This window comes from Meleagris gallopavo, chromosome 21 (assembly GCF_000146605.3).
Source record: "Meleagris gallopavo isolate NT-WF06-2002-E0010 breed Aviagen turkey brand Nicholas breeding stock chromosome 21, Turkey_5.1, whole genome shotgun sequence".
In the NCBI taxonomy this organism is placed as follows: Eukaryota; Metazoa; Chordata; class Aves; order Galliformes; family Phasianidae; genus Meleagris; species Meleagris gallopavo.
Window position 1 is genome coordinate 3,282,117 of NC_015031.2, and position 13,903 is coordinate 3,296,019.

Sequence of the window (13,903 nt, forward strand, 5' to 3'; positions counted from 1 at the left end):
TCCCCTCAGATTCACAACAGGGACAAGCGGCCGCCAAGGAGCATTCACAGCACTTCCCTATTTCAGGATGAACTTGTACCACATTTCCAACTGTGATGGCCTGCAGTACCACTCACTGGGCAAGGACAGGACAGATCCTGCTCCCCTTGCTTCTGAACAGTCCCAGGCAGTGTTCTCCTACTAGGAAAATAGCAACCTGAGCTGTGGGTGCATACCTGGTGTGCAACACTCCTCCCTCCTAGGTGTGATTTCATGGACAAGAGGGTCAGCCAGGCATCCAGATGCCTGTTGTTCAGGCAGCTATAACCACGATATATAAAGGGAGTGTCGTGGATAGCTTACAGCATGACGTTATGATATGAAATACCAATAAAAACCATGACAGGGAGGGACAGAATCACATTGTTTTTTCTTCTCCTTCCATCAAAACAATTCCTTTTAATTGCAATAAACTTTCCTGCTAAAATGACATTCCTCTAGAAGGGGACAAAAAGAGAATTTAATGATCCATTTAAGTAATGCTTTCAAAAGATACTACAAGCTCTTAAATTATCAGCTCAAAATTGTGGCATAAATAAAATGCCAGCAATGGAAACCCATGTATAAATCATGCTATTATGCAGAGAACTGTAGCAGAAAGCACACAAAGAAGCTAGAGCACAATCTCCCACAATTTGATCTTTGGTTGGTTTGGGGTTTTTTGATTTTAGTCAGACATATTCACAAACTTGGAATAAATGGTCTTCACTAAATGAGCAAAGCTTTCTGTTCTCAAGGTCTAACGGCAAATGTTTTGCAGTACAATTGTGTCAAGGTGAATGCAGGTGATTTCCTGGGTCCTCTGATGTCAGCAGGAGCTTTGCCAGTCATTTCAACAGAGCTAAGGTGTCACCTCTGGACCTCCACACAGGGCTTTTTGCTCTGAGATGAGCGAGCACAGGGGGACAACACAATTAATATCCAACCGTATGGAGAGCCGTGAAGCTCACGCTATAGTTCAGATGAACCCAGGTAATGATCTTATTTCATGAAACTACGATTCATGAAGGAGTATCTGGTTAGCTTCCATCTCTACTATCAGTTTTAGGATGAAAAGATGGCTCAATTATCCTAAAGGTGCAATTTTCCATTACTCACAAATCCAAAGTCCCACTGAGCACAAGGAAGGTAAGACTGGGTCCTTTGAATATTGTGGCATTGAGGTTAATGGGAGATTTAAATGCACAAGATATGCGGGATCTGTTCATAAGAGTATTTGAAAAAGAATTATAATAGTCATAAAAATGAAAGGATATTTATTCAAAAATGCTTCAGTATCTCTTGAGTTATTTCTTTTCCAGACTCTTTTCTCAGCTGGCTCACTGCAGCTCCTGCTCTCCTTAATCTTTCCTTTCTAATTCTTCTTTTAAATATTTATTAAAAAACTTGCACAGATGGAGAGAAAGCTGAAAATCTGAAATAAAATTAATTTAATAAGGGAAGGACTAGAAGCCCTTTATTGGTTTAGGCAGCCTCTTTTCATGCTGTATATTGTAACAAAGAATAATTAATTTGAAAGCCCTTGATCTGTGGGAGCTTTTTCATTAATATTATTATTATTAATAATAGCAATTCACATTCACTGTGCCCACATCCCTTCTGCTGGCTGTAAGTACTTCACTGCCTCCAGGCACCTGCCTGCCACCAGCCACAACACAGAAGGATGGATATAAAAGCTGCTCGGATGTACAGCAAAAGGCCACAGCTCAGGCAAGGCACTGCAGAGATGCCTTCATGTGCCCTAATGGCAGTGCCAAATCCCACTGGTGGGCAGCTGGTGTTCAGTTCATATTCAGTTCCTGATCCATATGAGACATCTCTTGCACTGCAGCCTCACTCTGAATAGCAGAGGTGAACACTGCTCTCTAACACAATGCAAAGCTAAGGTCTCTACCAAAAAGTTCTCTACAGGGAGTTCTGGAAGGGGAACAGAATCATGGTGAGGAACCAAAAAGTTGGCTAAGAGAGGGGCCAGGACATTCTCTGTTTCCTGGGTGAGCACAGAAACCTCTCTGAAGAAAACAGGTATTCACTTAATCTACCTTTTGATGCCTAAGTCAGGATCAAAGCATTCTAGAAACCGTTGTGTTCTTGTGCTCAAGAAACATTTAGATGTGGTGCAAAGGAACATGGTTTAGTGGAGAAATACTGGTGGTAGGGGAACAGCTGGACTGGATGATCTTGGATCTGATCTTTGATCAGTTTCGTTTGCCCTCCAGGCTGCTGAAGCAGAGAAGCAACACGCATGCACTCCTCACACTCCTCTAAGCCTACCATGACACTAGTGAAGAAGAATGATAAAACCAAGCAAGATGCTCAAATGTAGGACCCTGGGATGAACACTGTGTTTCCTAAGAGCAGCTGAGAGATGACAACACATCTGAAGAGAGAGGAAACCTCCAAAAGGCACCAGCCACCTGCTAATTCCTATCTTGGCCAATGACCACAGTCACTTTGCTACAGCTTCCATGTGGTCAAAGATTTTTGTCTTTTTCATCAGGAGCTAGGAGTCTTGCATATGGGAGATGTTAGGCATGGAAAGCTATTATTAAACAGAACCAACCTGCTTTGTATTAGCAGACAGGATCACATTGTAGGCATAATTTCAAAACAGATTTATATTTCTTCTCAAGAACACACAACATTTTATCCAGACAACCCTATCAGATTTAATGCAAGTAACATGTTTAACATCAGTGACATCAAATCCATTCTGCCAAAACACACAAAACCTACCTAAAAATCCACACATAAGTAAAATTCTTGAGTACACTGCTTGAGTAAGGTTTAATGGATCTTGAAAGAAAACATTTTGTTTAACCAAAAATAAAATTTCACTCCAATTCTAAGCAGTTTTGTGCATAGGGAAGAAGAAATTGCCAAGAAGTACTTCAAAATATTCGTGCTGTGTTACATAAAATTTGCAAGATGTAAAATGCATCTAAATAAAAGCAAAGGCATCACAAAGATCCAGCAATACCTTCTCACCATCCTTTAGAACAAGGCAATAAAAAACTCTCTAATATCGATCACGACTTTCTTACATAGTCTGTATACATCAAATGATACAAACAAAACCACTTTTAAAAGACAGATTTGTGACACACTAATTAATTTCTCTCTCTGTAGGTGTGAAAAAGCCACGTGTCCCAGTCATAAAACACCCTGCCCCAAAAGTTTTGCAAGCAGCTGTGTACTACTGCTTACAAAGAAGAAACCCCACAGGACAGGATTTGGCATTCATTCATACAATTTGTACTGCTACCCATAGAGGAAATCAGTACTTTTTATTACCACCCAGAGCTGTGTTGCTGTTTGGAATTCGTGTCTGACAGGACTCCAATGTAATAAGCAGCATCAGACATAGTCCTGGTCTGCTCCAGGCTGGGAGAAACCAGATAGGGAATGATTTCCACAGGTGTAGGAGGTGGCAATCTGCTTAAGGTTCCTGCATGACATTGAGACACCTGGTATTTGCACTAGTTCCCCTTTTTGTGGGGAGATCTACAACGTCTATCTAACATAACAGAATTGGATGGTAATACAAATACAAAATACAACATTTCTTCAGACTTCATACACCTACATGGGCTTTCATAGAGCTCTACCACGTTTCAAACGATAGCATCATTCTCTACTCCCAGCCTACAAATCATGGGGTAAACGTTGCTGAGTCAAACCAAACTCCACAAGAGATCTACAACCTGAAGAGACTGCATAGGAAACGTTTTGCTTCTGAGCTCCTACCGGTTCAAAACATGCTACATTAAAAATTATCATCGCTCTGATGACCAATAATCATCCATTCACCTCAGGCACAGTCTTCCCCCTCTTTGGTAGCTGAAATCAACAGCCATTTTAACTGCCTCATTTCAAACCACTTACCTGTTTCACTAAAACACTCGGGTTTAAACACTAATGTCCTTTTCAGACTCATGGAATCAATGTCTGAGAGTAATTGCTGGACAGCCATACCCTGTTTTTTTCCAGCAATCTCTCTAACAGGCAAAGTCAGCTAAAAAAAGAACAGTTGCTTCAGATAAATCCTATCTTTAACTCTGTGCAAACATTTTCCCGTACTTTTAATGCAATGATAAACTAAAAAAAAAAACTGATGGCAGAACAAAACCACAACATTAACATTTGACTTTTATAAGCATTTAGAATTTTATCATTAGTTAATGTGGGGTTTTTTTTGCATGCAGACAGTTTTATTTCGTATATCTTGTTGCATAAAATGATCGTTAAGAAGATATATTACGTAATTACTCTGTTCTGTTCTACTTCAGAGTAGGATTGCAGCCATAAATTTCACACACTATGCACTGTATGCAAAGGTTTCTGACAGAACCCCATGACCACGACTAACAGAAGATGGGGAGAAAGTGTCATTCCATTTGACAAACTGACTGGTATCACTGTCAGCATAATTGTCCCAGATCTGCAGCAGAAGAGAACAACATTGATTGTCAACATCAAAAGGGTCAAGATGAATTAAATATTTATGGCTCTGGGCTGTGCTGACAGCTCTTGATGTGCTCTCAAAGCCAATGCATTTCTTCTGAAAGCTGGCCCAGTAAGTCTGTAGTGATTTCTGATGTTTATGTATTTATTTCCTATGCTATTGACAGCCTTGCATTGCAATGAACCAGCAATGCACAGCTGAAAACTCCGCATTTCCCACCTTCCTCAACCACCGCCATGCATTCCTTTCCATAGAGGAAGTACAAAGTATTTGTTTCAATAAAAACACAGCAAGAGAGCAGTAAATGCACAAGAAACAACAAAAAAAGTGGCTCATATATAGATTTGTGCATCTGTTTTCACCCCAGAGTGGCTGAAAATTGGTAAAAACTCTAAACTCTCCAATTCAGAGTTGGGTCTTTTTTGTTGTATTCCCCTTAACTAAATAACAACTAATTGCAGGTGAGACTCACCCTATTCTTAAGACTAGATTGTATAATTCCAGCGACTGAAAGCATGGTAATGTGATTCTAATATTAACAAGTGCAAGTGAACAGAATAACTCATGTAGCATTGAAGCCACAGAAAGCAAGGAGTATAACAACTGCCCCCAAAAATGATACGGGGGACACTAGTTCTTAACTAACCTGATTTTGCCCACCAATAGATTGCAATTTAGGTTAATAGTACAGATTTCTAGATTTAGATAAGATCTTGAAATAAGCACCTAAGAATACAGCTTGACTGCAGTACACATTAAATGGGTTAAAAATGTCTACTTACCTTGAAAACACAGACATTAATAGGGACTTGCCATCTGAAACTCAATTACTAGTGGATTCCCAAAGGGATTGGGATGGAACTCCTTCTAAAGAAATGGAGAAATGCTTCCATCAATAAGGAAAAGTAACTAAAGCAAAACTAACAAAGGGGATTGGTATTGAAAATTCTTGCAACCTGAGAAAAGATAAGAGTACTGACAGAGAAATCAGAGCCACTTGGGAAATGGGCCCATTTGAACAAAATAGATCTAAAATAAAAACTCACAAAATTGCTCATCTAGGGAAAAAAAAAATCTTAAAATTTCTTAATGGAAAGGTTTATGCAGCATCCAAGCCTGTATTTCCGCTGAGATCTAAGCCACGCAGACAGATATTTGTCTATTTCTAACTAATCTCTACTGATCAACATCCCCCAGCCCCGGCAAGTAAACTCAGTCTCTAATTTTCTTTCATAACAAGAAAGGCTTCCCTTCACATCTAGAGGAAAATGTCCTCAGCTGCAATTTCAGTTTACATTTATTTCTCAGCCAGTCCCCAGCAGGCACGACCACCAAGGCATACTGTGTCCTCGCAACAACATTTTACAGCAGCAGCCTGCAGCAGCCTGCCCTTTTCCCTCAGCAGAAAACAGTTTACTCAATTTTTCTTCCCTGGTCTTGTTTTCAAGACTAGGGAACAATACTCAGAGAACAGCGATGGAAAAAGTATGGGTTGCAGTGAAGAAGAGACAAAGTGAGCTCCCAGTACAGTTCAGTGGCAAAGACTGAACCCATTTGTTTGAAATGTTAAAGGAGAGTAGGTAAGACTGCCTTCATATTTTCCACTTTTAAAAGGAGAATAATGAACTAAAGATCCTCCTCCTTCACTGTTGTTAGCACCTACCTTACTTCTCATTTGAATTCACCCAGTTTCATTTTCCAGCACTTGGTTATCATTCCTTCTCAAGATTAAGAAGTCTTTCAGCACCCTGCATTTCCTTCCCAAGAAAATACTTACCTTCTACAGTGCAACCAAATCACATTTCCTTCTTTTCGATAAGCTGAACAGGCTGCATTCCTGGAATCCATTGCTACAAGGCATATTGGAAATCATCCTTCCAAACTAATTTGCCCAGATCAGATTTGTAATTTTCTCAGAAATTCAATTTTTTGAAAGCAGTATTTTGAGAGTTTAAATCAGCCTGTGCTGAAAGCCAGAGTCTTTCTTGTACGCTCATCATGGTATCCCTTCTATCCAAGGGAACAGTTTCATGCAGGTGTGGCAAATTCCCATGGCTCCCCTTCTGCATCCACAGCACTTAGGCTGACTTCTCACTTGCGTAAGTCAGCGCAAGGTTCTTCGTTCCTATACTGCCAGACCCCACGATCCACATGGTCCTTCCAACTACACAGATCTAGAGTTCTCCCAGCCAACAGATGGTCCCTTTCCACTTTGCTCACCTCTGTTCCGCTAGCTCTGTGCAGACAAGGGAGTGAAGTGACCCTTACGCTCCCAGTCTTCTTGAAACTCAGCATTCATCTCCAGTCACACCTTGATTCTCCTCCATTTTTCCATCTTTTTGTATTTCAGCATTATTTTCCCACTCACTCTTATTTTCCCCTTTCTTTTTCCTACCTTTTTCCACCTCTGCTTTCTCCTTGCTCAACACCCCTTCTGTGTTTTGATCTTGCATTCACTCCTCCTTTTTCAGCATTGCTATGTGGATACCTTCTGGCTGACATCTTTCATCCTTTCTCCCACTATTACCATTGTTCCCTTTCATTTCACTTTGAACCAACTCACAGTAAAGGCAAAAAGAAAAACCTTGACTGCTTCCAAAGTGTATTTTCAAGCTCTGAAAATCTGTCACACTTAGTTTTACAGCCCACATTTAATGAACAAGTTAGACCACTGGCAAAAAGACAACAAAGCAAAGAACATATACCACACAGAACTGTACAGCCTAAGTATGAAGGCTGATCTGAAAGTAATGCTCCAATTTGATTATGTTGGCCCATGACATCAGAGTTGGATGATGGTGGTATGTCAAAGGGGCAATCAGACAGGATGTTGTCTGACATGGAAGTGAGTTTGAAGCAAAGATATGGTGGTATAGAATTCCTCCATGAAGAAAAGATAGAAGCCATTGGCATTCATTAATGACTGCTGAATGTTTACGAGATCAAATAGTGGATGTCAACACAGTGAGGGGTGGGTGGTGCATTTCAGAAGTGGTGACACTGACAGTGGGTCACGTACACTGGTACAGATGTTTACAAGCACAGCATGCAAGCTCTTGTTCATCAGCAGTGAAAATGCACAGTTAATGGTGGTGACTGTATTGAAAAATAGTGTTTTATAGCTGAGAATTTGTTCTATCAAATACTGTCTTGGTGCTCTTTGCATCTGTTGCATGGAAATAAATAGGAGACATTACCCACGGAAGAACCAACATACTCTCTGTCCCAATGAGCACAAACAGCCAAGTGGTGGGGGCAATCCCCCAGACAGACTGGAAGCCCAGCCTCCAACACAGCCAGCCATCACATGGGCAGGGCGCTGAGCCTGAGCCTTCACTTCCTGCAGCATTCTCCTCACTACAGAGGAAAGCAGCCTGAACTCACCTGACCACTCACTTTCCCTTCCATCTCCTCAGTCCTACTTATATTCATACACATAATTTTCTAGGGGAAAAAAAAAAAAGATCTGATTTCAAATTATCAATATTTGCCAATAAAAATATTTAAGCAAAGCTTCACCACCAGTTACTCCAGTGAAGGAATTAATAATCATGTGATGTTTCATTTTCGAATCTATATACAGAAGAGTTTTCTCTAGAAAACACAACCTGAGATTAGTAGGCAACAGCTAATTTTCTAATTAATTGCAGAATAATTCCAGTTTTCAGATTTACATTACAGAAAATAAGGTTAGGACAGAAAAATGTTTTTCCACACTAATGACATTTGGCACCAGCAATCCGCAGTTACTTTGACTGGTGCAGTACTTAAATAACTAGCAATTGACACATAAAGCTCAGTGAGCTAATGGCATTCTGTGGCAGCAAGAAACATACTTTGTCAAGATTATATTTCCTCAGGACCAGATTAATCTAGTTACAGTTTATTTATTTATTTTAAGGAAATGGCATTTACAGACATGCAAGGCAAATAATGTGCTTATTAATTTCTCCAGGTTGTGTTGTAAGATGGTACCAGCTCCAAGAAGCCACTCAAAACAATGCGAGTTCACTGTTGTCACCCTCAATCACTGCATATGAAAATGTGTGCAAAACTTTGTTGATATCATGCACATCTTTTGCAAATACCATGTGTCTGATATTCCCTCCAAGGCTGCAGACTGAGCAGAAAGAAAGCAGCATTTGCTGTAACAAATGTCAGTGTTGATTCTTGCCAAGACAACTCTTCCACGGATAAGCATTTTTAAGAAATATCATGGGCCAACATTACTAGAAGCTTCTACATAAAAGTTTTTTTAACGTGTTTGAAATAAATAACAAAACTCCATGGTTTTATTGTAGAAATGCTTTTCTTCAAATCTGATTAAGAGGTGTTAATTAAGTCTAAAAGGGCAGAGACGCACAAATACCACAGGACTGCATGACCTTTCAAAGAAGGAATCTATCTTATAGATCATTTTCATAAGATCACATAATATCCCACATTGGAAGAGACTTGCAAGGATCGAGTCCAATCGCTGGCTCTGAACAGCACCATCTCAAATCCAAGCCATATGTTGAGAGCATTGTCCAAATGCTCCTTGAGCTCTGGCAGCTCAATGACATGCCCACCACTCTGGTGCAGAACCTCTTCCTATCTTTCCCTCACTGACACAGCTCCATGCCATTCCCTCAGGTCCCACCATCATCACCAAGAGACCAGCGCAGCCCCTCCACTCCCCATTTCCACATACATCATCTGTCTTTTCCCTATTCGCTGTACTGTATTTTAAACAAGGAAATGCTGAGGTTGGAGGAGTTTGTCTGAAGTGAGTGCACTGAGATTTGTGTGGTATCTCTGGTCCAGGCTAGTTTTAGATACCCAAATTAGCACTTTAAAGGCTCAATAAGGTGAACTGACAATGCCCCATGACAGCTCCTTCCTGCTATCATGCCAAATTTTTGTATTATTAATGCTACAGACGCCTCTACTTCAAAGAACTCTACGATGTTTCAAGGAACACAGTTTCATGTACACACATGAAGTGCTTTCATGAGGGTTTATTCTTAGTTCAGCAGTATTAACAGGAAGGAGCTTCTTAATGTTCAGGTCAAATTCATTTGGCATTCAGATTTCAACCAAAAAAAACCTCATTGTATGCATACAGCTGCTAGATAGGTTCTAGCATTCAAGCTGCTTTTTTTTGAGGCTGCAAGTAAAGCAGAATTGGGAAAAAACCTGAGAGAAAAATTTGAGCAAAGAAAATTTGGTACAGCAGACAAGTGTAATGCATTCCGTGCTGGACTTCTGTGAAGCAGAAGTAAAAATTCAACCTGGAACTAGCATATAACCCTACTGTAAGGAAAAAAATAAATATTAGAAAACAATCAATACTTCCTGCGATCTGAGGTGGATGATCTAACAGGTATTTTCTGCCTACAGGAATGCAATGCATGAAATATGAGTAACATGTGTACAACAGGAAAGGCAATTTAAGCGTTAGAAAGGATTAATTCCGGAGTTGTTCTTCACTTCCTTTCCAAATCACCACAACTCCTACGCTAAACTACCAGCAAACAGCGTAACACCAAACAAGAAACGCAGCCCACGCGACACACACGCGGCTGCGGTCACTGCCGCCCCGGCCCTGAAGCGAAGCTCCCGCCGTTGCCCCGGCAATGCCAAGTCACGTCAGCACATCTCGCGAGAGCTGGCGGCCAATGTGAGATACTGACAGACCGCGGCCGTGCGAGGCGTTCTGTGCAAAGTAGAGGGAAAGCGCTCGTGAGGAGTTTTTTGTACTTAAATCCCATAACCAGAATTTGCTATATACAGCGAATCATCTGGGAGAGTGCTTCTCAGCAGCTATACTGCCGAGTAGTGCCATTGGGACCTCATGTACAAATACAGTGCTGGGCAGCCCATGAAGAGTCACAGCGCAACCCTTCAGGAGCCCATGCTGGTAACATCACCTGGGCCAGCATGGAAATTACCTGGAATGCAGAGTATTTGCCAACTGCTAGAGGCGTTCAAAGAAAGAGTAGCAAATATCAAGCTATAAAGCCAAGAAGCTATAAAAATACAACAGGACACCGAGGCAATTACAGTGTCCAACAGGATTGCTTTATGAGCTCCTTCTCCACTTCCCAAATCACCACACTGCTAAGAAAAACTAGCAGAAAATAGCATAATACACATACACACAAAAAAAAAATTCTAGTCATCTTGGATTGATGAACATTAGATTTTATTCTTTACACACGAGGAAGACTGTGCGTTATCAAGTTGAAGTACGTCACTTCATTGCCAGCTAAGCTCCACAGTGCCATTCCAAGACTGGAAATGCTTTCACTGCTGATGGTCAAATGTGTGCTGCAACCAGCTAACAGCTGCACCTCTGCTGTTCATGAAAGCAATAAAACAGAAAGCAGTGCAGAAAAGGCACTTTATTTATAAGAGTTCTTAGTGCTAGAAATTATTTGAACAACTCGATCACATTCTCCTTGGTTGAAAAAGCCTTCCTCTAGCAGGCTGCCTATGCAAAAACACAGGCTACATCACATTGAGATATTATTTTATCTACTACCATCCCACCAACACCCACTTCTGACATCTTGGGCCAACATCAGAAAAACAGAAGGCTTTACTTGCAGAGCAGCCCTTGTAATAGCTACCCTTGCCTTGCATTTTGGCTCAGATTGGTAGGTGTAAGGGCAGCACCAGTTGCAGACACATGCTGCTCACAGGCTCTGCAAAGGCCTCCTGTCCCTGTGCTACCACAGCACCCACCCACAGCAGACAGGCAGGCAGAGGGATCAGGCACTTTGGGTAGTTCCAGCTGCACACTGCACGCTCTCATCATTCCCTGGACCAGGCTTGCTTCACCACAGCACCTGCTTCACATTTAGCACCTTTGCTGAAACCTACAGGACAGTGATGGGGGAAATGAAAGCTTCCTGAAGGCATCCCCCCACTCTTGGGGGAGGCAAAGAGTAACCATCAGAAGAAATGGGACAGGACAACAGAAAAACATTTCAAACATTTATTTTTTTTGAACTACTCTACTCTGTCTACGTGGCACTACTTGCTTGAATCTTCTTTGCCACTGGAGATAATCCTTCTTGAAATAGGAGTTATAGTAGCAGAGTAACTGCAAAGCAGAAAGAGGAAGAGTGAGTTAGCACCATTTCAGAAGTGGAAAAACAAAAATACAATAACTAAGAATCTCCATAGAGGACTCTCAGAGGCAATTCAAACAGGGAGGCATTGCCTTCAGAGCAGCCCCTCATAACAACCACCCTTGCTTGCATTTTTGACATTTGTGAGCTGCAGAGAAGTATAGGATCCTCTGAAGCATAAGTACCCACATATCACCAGCTGTCAGCCACCTCCCTTTGGACTGACTGGCCACCAATCCTACTGTCCTAAGAGCTATTTCACAGGTAGAGGGACTACATACCTCGCTAGGAATAGAAGCTGCTGCTTCCTCTGCCAGGAATTTATCACTTGAGGCAGAATTTGGGAAATTCCCCTCTGTAATGTAGAAGCTGTGGTGGTGAAGGAGATGAGCAAAACGTTTCATGGTGACAATGCCAAAAATTTGGAGAGGCCATCTCCTGGCCAGTACTTCCGTTATGAAGAAAGGTTCCTCAATCACTATGAAGTCTCCATCGTTGCCCCACCAGATGGGCTGGAAGCAATCGCTTTCAGCAACTTTCCAGAGGTTTCTCAGAAAGGAGCAGGATGACAAGTCCTTGGCTCTGGCAGAGCACTTCTCAGAAAGATCGTGACACGGTCTTTTGGCACGTGGTTCCCCACCAGAAATGGGGGAAGTCTTTTCTTCTTGGAGAGGTCCTAAGGCAGCATCCTGAGCTGCTCTTTTACCATGGACTTGACGGGCAGCAGAAGCTGAGACTGCCAAGCTGGTGTTTGGAACAGAAACACCTGATGTTTCTGATGGTGTCTCCATTTGAATTCTTAATTATTTTTTTTTTGCCTTGACAGAAATCCCTGTCCACAACCAGCCAACAAGGCCTGTCCTGCCACTAGCAGGAGGAAGCACAATGGCACCCATGCAGTGAGGAGCAGGACCTCTACAAACATCACTGTAGTGACATGCCACTGCATCACAGCAACATCTCAGACCAGAGAACGTTTGCTGGCAAAATGGGGCACCGACATACACGTTAATTAAGGAAATATGAGCCAAGATATTTATGCTACCCAAACCAACAGATAAAAAAGATACCTATATTATCCCTGGGTACTTTTTTATTAATGAGTTCATTGGATATATTTCTGTAGGAAGCTCTTTTGTCTGTGAACTTCCAAAAATTCCCTTGAGGGAACTGGGATTAATCATGCTGGATAAGAGGAGACTCAGGTGAGAGCTAATTGCTCTCTATAGCTTCCTGAAAGGAGTTTGAAGAAGTGGGGGTTGGCCTTTGCTCCCATGCAATAGGAATGGGAAGGGGATGGACAGGTTGGACAGGTTAGGAACATTTATTTTCCAAAAAAGCCTGTATGCAGTGGCACAGCTGACCATGGAGTTGTTGAAACCATCATTCCTGGAGGTGGTCAAGATCCATGGAGATGTGGCACTGAGAGATGTTTTCAGTGGTATGATAGCAGTGGGTTGATGGCTGGACTTGGTGATCGCAGTGGTCTGTTCCAACCTTAATGATTCTGTGATTCTATGATCAGAAATTGTAGCAGCAAGCTCAATTTTTTTTTTTTTAACCAGCAAATATTTCAGTTACATTGTAAAAGCATCACTTCTCTTTCAGAAATATGCATACAAATTATTCATATTCTTACATAACAGCTCAATGCATTCCTAACAGCTTGCCAAGATGGCTTGCCTTTATAAAGATACAGAACAAAAGAGAACAATAGTGCATAATTGCTTTACAAACGGATTTATAGAGTAATTATATAATTAGTCCTGAGTGGTTCCAGCTTCCAAGTGTTCTGCCACTAATCTTTTGAATACTTTTCTGTTAGGAACTAAATGGATATCACTGGGTGGGGGAGAGGGGGGGGAAACTTGCATGGCATAGAGCATATGACTTCACTTAGTTCCACTCGGCCCATTGAAGAGGAGTGATTTCCTATCCCCACTACCCTTCAGACAGGCAAAGGAGGAACCTGCCAGCTGCTTCCATGTACTGCTTTAACAGTAACTACACTCCCAAAGCATCTCACCTTGAATTTTATCTGTCTTGATGCAGTCATCTGTGGGAGAAAACTCCTGAACAGTCTGCCTGTCAGCCAGCACTGAGATCCTCAGAATGTTAGCATGACACAGCAACAAGGCCTCTTCACAGATCTCAACATGTAGGTCCACCACTGACAGCTTACCCAGACTGCAGCCAGCCCTGCAGGAGCACATGCCCACATCTCCCTGCACCTTCAGTTCCCCCATGGACTTCAATTTCTGGATAACATTGTTTGGAACTG

At 41.7% G+C, this 13,903-nt stretch overlaps 1 pseudogene; it reads right to left on the reverse strand.

Annotated features, from left to right (window-relative positions):
• Positions 1-10,697: 10,697 nt before the first annotated feature.
• LOC109370640 lies at positions 10,698-13,868 on the reverse strand (annotated as a pseudogene).
• Positions 13,869-13,903: the final 35 nt, after the last annotated feature.